Raw genomic sequence first — 7,500 nt, 5'->3', positions numbered from 1 at the left:
CTACCTCGCTATCTTTCTCTCTCCTACTCCCCCCCTCCCCCCCTCCCTCCCTCCCTCCCACCCTCCATTGTATTGCCACGCAGAGGGCGGTTAACACATTTAACAGGCTAATTGCTATTCCGAGGACTTCCCGCTGACGCGCAGCACAATCGCTGTATGAAAAGTTCCGCCAAAAAACCTGTGGCTGGGAATCCACCGCCGCCGCCGTCGCCCCAGCAACCGTCCCTCAACCGACTCCACGGTGATCGGCTGCAGTCCTCTACGGCCAACCAACTGGTGTCATCAGGGCACAGCTGGCCATCAGCAATTACAATCAAGCTCTGATAGTCTGGTCAGGCCACAGACAAGGGCAGTGTTCGTCAATCCCGTTCCCGGAGAGAGAGAGCCACAAGGACGTGCGCACGCGTTTTGTTCTAGCCCAGTAACAACACCCTCGATTCAGGTAAACAATCACACCTGATTGCTGTAATCAAAGGGTAAACGGCGAGGTGATTAACGTAATCAAATGTGATACGGCTGGACTGGACGCTCTACTGGTCCGGGGGTTGAACAGCACTGCCTCCGAGGGAGAGGGGGGTGGGTGGGTTGGTGGGTGTGGGAGGTGTGGGGTGAGGGATGGGGGTGGGGGGGTGATGGATGGGGGGGTGGGGGGGGGGTGAGGGGAGAGACACCCAGCAAGGTGGCAGGCTGGGTTGGTAAGTCATTGACCCTGCCGGTGCCACGTCATGGCAACAAAGAGCCGGCGTTCATGCATCAGCCCAGCACTTGACTGGAGACCTCATTGGAATGCACAGAGGCAGAATAATTCGAGAATCAAATTACACAGTGACATTTCTAGAGGTTAAGAAGTGGTGTAGTTGCGAGGTGCTACCGGAATGATTGACTCTCTGAGAGCAGAAGAGGCTAGCATCTGTCCCTGGTTAATGTTTAACTCTCGACAATGCCGAATGCACATCACACAGGCCTTTTACTGCACCACAGGATCACTTCCCAACTGTTCACAGGATCCCAAGGCAAACAAACACAATGTTGCCGTATTTGCTTTAGAAGCTGCTGTGCCACCGTTCAGCAAGAGAAGAGCAATTGTTATTACAGCTTTTTACTGGTACCGATACAAATAAAGCTGGGTTGTTAGCCCACTCATACACATATACACATACACACACACATACGCGCGCACGCATGCACACACACACACACGCACACACACACTTAAGTAGACTCTCGCTGGCAATCAAGCACATTACTCATAGTGTGCATTAGTGACTTTCCCCATGTGCAGAGCTTACATAAGCCACAGTAACAATTACAAACAATATGAGTCCTTACATTTTCATACACAGGCACTTTCATCTGTTCCGGTTTACCGTGATGTATTGCGTAAGCACTTTAGAGAGCTAAAAATACCAACATACATATGCAGGACAAAAAAATATCAACTTGAACAGCATTACATACAGCTCTCTATTCTCACAATACAACCATGGCCATGGAAGGATGGAGGGTGAGGGTGAGGGTGAGGGTGTGTGTGAGTGTGTGTGTGCGTATGTGTGTGTGTGTGTATGTGTGTGTGTGTGTGTGTGTGTGTGTGTGTGTGTGTGTGTGGTGTGTGGTGTGTCGGGGAGGAGGGCTTAACACTAGGTGAGAGGGTTTAGCTACAGGGACTAAAGCCAGAGACAGAACACAGCCCTGGCCTGCCCGATCCAGCCAGGCCCAGCAGGGCAGGGTATTGTCCAGGACAATCGGCCCATTCTCCTCTCCGCTTTGGGGCCTCCTGGGCTGGGACTTCTCCAAGCTAGATGGCTGGATGGGTGGGTGGTCCCCTAACCCCAGAGCAGAGGGGATTACTTTAATGATTTCATTCAAACCCATTGTTTGGCCAGATTAGTACCCCCCTCGGCCCCGCCCCCACCCCCCTCACCCACCACACACACACACACACACACACACACACATCTATTTGGAAGCTGCAACTGTTGCGGGTGCCTGTCTGCCAGCCTATGACACAGACTGGTTCTCGGTCAAAGAGGCAGAGCGCGGGGGGGGGGGGGGGGGGGGGAGCTCACTAGCTGGCACCACATAAATGAGACTGTCCGTGTTACTGCTAGCCATCTCACAAAGCAAGACAACTACATTTGTTGTACATAGTTGGATAACATTGTGATCTTGGGAGTGCATTGTATCTACCAGCGGCAACACTGGTGTGATATTTGATTGGGTGATGACAAGATGAGATACTGTCTCTTGTGCTTGCATCTCAACCGCCGTGTAGGACAAATACAGTAAAGGGAAGGGACTATAACGTGGTAACAGGTGAACGCTAGAAAAGTGCCTCCCCCATCTTCTGATAGACCTATATTTTATAGAGACAATGAGTGTGGTATATTCTCCCTCAACAGACTACAATTCACCAATGCACTGAAGTCACAAGAACCTCCGAAGAGCACACAAGCTCATATCGCTCTACAATGATGCATGCGCACACACTCACACACACACACACACACACAACACAGAGCAAAGGCATTCGAAATGATCTCCATACCCCAGATGTCTATCTTTTTGGATCATACCAAGGTGAACAAACATCAGTGGTCAAACACCCCCCCCGTCTCCATATGGTTTTACGCTGTGCCGCCTCGGCTTCAATTGAGCAGCATCCGGTAATAACAAATACGGATTATCCCTCAGATGGCAGATGGAGCGACTCTCTACTTAGATATTAAAAGATCAGAACTAGATGAGACGTCATGTGGTGACGTTTTAGATCTCCTTCCGAACACTTTTATTACAGTTGCCGGGATCTGAGTTCGTCCAATGATTCTATCCATTTGAAGCATTGGGTTTAATTCCGGTCAACATTACCGTGCATAGAAATCCTTTTGTATTCTGATTGCATGCCAAATTAACACTGATGTCTAGGCTCTAAATTTGATATACGAACACCGTTAATCCGCATCATCAAACCGCATCATCTTAAAGATAGTTTATGCGAAATCTCCACACCCATTCTCCAAAGGTTCAATAAAAAATAAAGCGTTTCTCAACTTTTCAAGTCTAACAAAGACAATTAAGACAAAGACAACAGTAAACACATCAATCAACATGTCGTCTAATCGTAAATCATACACATAAAATTGCCTTGATTATTACATGTAGGCCTACATGACATTGCCTGCTAATTTGCGATGCAGAAGAAAGAAAACGTGATGTGACAGCCGAAGACATTTGACAGGTGGATGCTCCAAACCGCCGCCGATGCGAAACAAATGTCACAACAACAAAATATATAGACAAGTAGTACATCACAACGTAGTTACATACATAACGACTTTTGTTGGACTAGGGCAACGTCACACACCAAGTAAGACGACCTGTTTGTAGTGAGGGAAGATATCGATTCGCAACTTTATGGGGGTTAGAGAACTACAAAACGCTGTTGTTCAATATTCAATTCAATACATGCTAGGCTACTCACCGACTGGTTTCAACTAGGCACATTGTAACAGGTTTTGCACTAAAATGGGACGAGAGGACACTGTACCCAAACTGTACTGCACGGACCAGGTGCATGGTCTTCACGCAGCCTATCACTATGTAACCTGTCACTTTGTTTCATCCATGGCATTAAACTGAATATCCCAGACATGACGAATCGCTCGCCTATTTTCCAAACATTTGAATTGAGTGAGTCTGTTTTAGATAGTTATGGCTAGACTAAATTCAAATGGTTGGGAAAATAGGCGAGGAATTCGTTTTGCGCGTAAATAGAAAAACCTTGATATAAGTGCTTTGTGATCTCACATCAATTCGTTTTTAATTGCGTGACCCTCCGCATGCAAATGTGGCATCAGACGGGAGGAGAGCTTGGCGTTTTGCCTCCTTGGAGGGGAGGGGTACGATAAGATCCTTGAATCCGAGATCACTCTCCTCCGATTGCTCCATATCGCCCGGGCATTATGACAAATGGTTATGGGGTGGCTTAAAAATTTGAGTCAAAACCAAACGAATCAATGCAGTGTCAAAATATAATTATTTGTAAATTAACGGGAATTACCATAAACAATTTAGACAGACTCCATATACTATCTCTTGAGTGCTTGGGAGTTCATGAATGCTTATCAGAAGAGTCCGACATCAGACTTATTGTGAAATACAGACTATGACTACGGATAAGGCCTAAACCAGTGCGAGAGACAGCCTAGAATGGTACGTCTTTGCGTCCTGAATCAACCCTACTTACCTTAAACTAGGCTATAGGCGATTGAAATATAACCCTGGGAAACAGTAGTGAGCTATTCAAAGATGCTAGTTGCATCTTCATGGTTTCCGGTTCTCTGCCCTTTCGCCATCCTGAAAAGCAGGTTTGACGCCCACATCGTGAACTTCCACGGCTTGGAACAGGAGAGGCCAGAAAGACCGGATTCCCCAGCAATGACAAAGTCACTGGTTGTCATGAATCGGCTGCGGCAGCCGCTTCAGAAAGCAGTCCACCATTGATTTCACCCCTGCCTAACACTACAAAAAAGACTGATATCTGGGATTCAGCTTGCACTGTGAATGTAGGCTATCAACATCGCCTGTTTATATAAATAATATGCGGGCAATGTTCTGTAAAAGTGAAGGTGGCTATTCGCGTAGACATAAAGCTACAGGTGTTACAAGAACCATAGGCTATTGGGGGATCGCATTGGCTACCATATGACTGATATATCACTGTCACAATGGGACTGTTTTAGATATTTCAAGAGTGTTCCTATAAAAAAAAAAGTGCGACTCGGACAATGAATGAATCATTTAAAAATCGACGCTCTTATCTGTAAGGTGTAGGCTACTTAATGCATTTATATTGATACAGGCTATTATGGGAATATACCCGACAGTTAAACAGTCCACACCCTCACAACTTGATTCAGGGACAATGATATTTCAACCTATAAGGCGATTAATGTTTATTTCAAATATTCCTTAATTAAAGGTTATTTGGAAAACGCGCATTTCACGATCCAGAGCGAGAGAAGCCGTAAGGGAGAGCTGAGCTAATTTATGGGAGATATGGAAAGGTAATTTCGAGGGTGGACGGGGTAAGTGGCCCGTCTATCATAGAGAAATCAATACCAGCAGTGTAGGGGAAAACATCGAACATCGGTAGTAATCAAAGCAAAGATCATGCGGTGAATATCAACGGGCGAACACCAGTTCCACGGTCGTCCGCAAACAACAAGTGCTCATTCTCGGTCCGAAACTAACCAAAATATCTGCACATTTTCAAAACAGAAGCCAATTCATATCTGATTTAGTCGGCATTATAATTTTACAATTGCGTGTGGGCGCTCAAATACCTAAGAAAAATATAGTCGATTAATATGCTATTCTTGCGCGTAAAGCATACTGATCACATCCAAGGGAGTATGAGAGAATGCAGTCACAATTGCAAAGCCTAACAGGACGATTACAATTCAGATTGTTTATGTGAGTAACATTTCAGATTATTAGATGATTTTATTAGATTTATTTTCAATTCCCTTCGCTGTGAGTGACTCATTAAAAGTGTGCGTTTTCAGTCGATAGCTCCTTATAGGTGCGCTACGAGTCGTGACAGTGAAGTTTATACCTTGGATGGACGATAACTCCTCAGTATCCCAGCTCTGAACGCCGCGATCCCTCTCCGCTCCCGAATGAAGCCACTTCAGCCCTCAAAATCTCCCCACAATTAGGAATCCACAATTCATGAACAGAGCACTCCCTGTGATGGATTAAAAAAAAAAACAATCCACTTAAGCCGGTGACGGTTATTCCTTCAAATCCAACTTCGGTCCACCAAATTTCAATTCCCTATACACTCGTGTGATTTAATTGCAGACAGAAGACAACTTGGTGAGCCGCAGAGCCGCACATCAGACTGTTGTCCCCTCTCCTCGGATATGGAAGAACCCAGTGCAGAATAACTACTGACCGGTTTTACAACATTCCGTGGGCTTCTCTTGGAATATGTTCACCATTGCCAGTGCGCTAAAACGACAGCATCCTCAATATGTTCCCACAGCAGAGGGTATCAAAGTGCCCGAATGCCGAAGAGGGGAAAAAGCGAATAGAATCACAGTATGCTATGTCCATTAGTTGCCAGCGACCATTTAGTCCTTTGACTGTCACCCTCCGTACACTCACACAACTATGGGCTGTCTCTGGTTCGGTCTCTCCACGGCTCACCTCGCGCGGCTCCACGGAGTGTGTGTGAGAGTGAAGTGATTTCCAAACGATTGCGCGCTCGCTCTGGCTCTCTCTCTCTCTCTCTCTCTCTCTCTCTCTCTCTCTGTCTCTCTCTTGCTCTTTCTCTCGCGCTCTCGCGCCGTCTCTCACTCTTGCTTTCTCTCTCTCTCTCTCTCTCTCTCTCTCTCTGTCTCTCTCTCTCTCTCTCCCTCTCTGTACATACACTCACAGAACAGACACACACACTCAGAGATACACAGCAAGAAGGCGGAGCGAAAGCACATACATTTAGAAAATGTTACTGTAGGCTATGTATGAGACGAACAGTATAAGAATTAATTAATTAATTCAATTGGAATAATTTCAGATAAGATCATAATCTGATCTTGCTCTCTAGGCTACAGTTTACACGTTATGCTACTGTGCTCATTTTGACAGGTGAATGCAGAGATCTATTTGAGCACCGGCTACCCTTGACAATACGAACAATGCCGTTTCAAATAAATAAAACGATGATTTTGGAATAGTTAGAATAAGAAAGGCTTATTCAGATATTGGTTACCATATCTGTTCACTTTGACAAGTCGGTAGCCATATAAGTTGTTTGAGGGGTAGGCTTATTTAAGCACACATCGTTATGATATTCCTGTTGATATTGTCATCTCTGAAATATGTAGACAGCATAAATAAACCGAGTACAGTTCTCAGGTTGGTGTTGAACGCGCTATCATAAAACGCACGGGTCTAAAACTCTGGTGCTCTTGGTAGTGACGCCATGGGAAACAGCAGGAGCAGTTCGTTGTTCTCTTAGCGCCACCTGCAGGACAACATGGGAATGATTTGTTTGAAAATCTGACACCTCATCTGTGTGAACTGTGGGCTCAAAAATGTATTTAGAAAAAAAAAATATATATTTTGTTTTATAACATTGTTGTATCATATTTTTTCTAAGTTCATTTTGAATATCACAACATAGGCACACTTAAAAGCATACAACTTCATGTTAGATTCCAGAAAAGTAGTAGTCAGTGTATCTAAACATATATATCACAGTTTTACAACAGTTGTGTGTGTAGTTAATATAACTATTTGGAAAAGATACCAAACAAATAATACATAAGTGATTAAACAACTTAATTTCACAGTTATTTTCATTCCTATCATAGGTGCTTTTCTTGTTTAGTTTGCCTTCATCTAGGCTCTCAAAAAGGCATGAAACTGAATAAGAAACACTTGTGGGAGCCAGGTCTGGTCAAAAATAAGTAGCAAATCTCCTCTGACTCTCTGTCA

The 7,500-nt window shown here is 44.8% G+C and overlaps 1 protein-coding gene across 1 annotated transcript in view; it reads right to left on the bottom strand.

Annotated features, from left to right (window-relative positions):
- LOC310816419 (protocadherin-1-like) overlaps positions 1 to 6,308 on the bottom strand; it is a 16,682-nt gene extending 10,374 nt beyond the window's left edge. The window contains exon 1 of the mRNA XM_083686602.1: positions 5,615 to 6,308. The gene's annotated coding sequence lies outside the window, so the exon portion shown is untranslated. The remainder of the gene's footprint in view (positions 1 to 5,614) is intronic.
- Positions 6,309 to 7,500: the final 1,192 nt, after the last annotated feature.

The sequence above is a fragment of the Argentina silus genome, assembly GCF_951799395.1.
Source record: "Argentina silus genome assembly, chromosome: 15".
In the NCBI taxonomy this organism is placed as follows: Eukaryota; Metazoa; Chordata; class Actinopteri; order Argentiniformes; family Argentinidae; genus Argentina; species Argentina silus.
The sequence above is the reverse complement of the archived record's forward strand: the minus strand, read 5'-3'. Positions and strand labels throughout refer to the sequence as shown.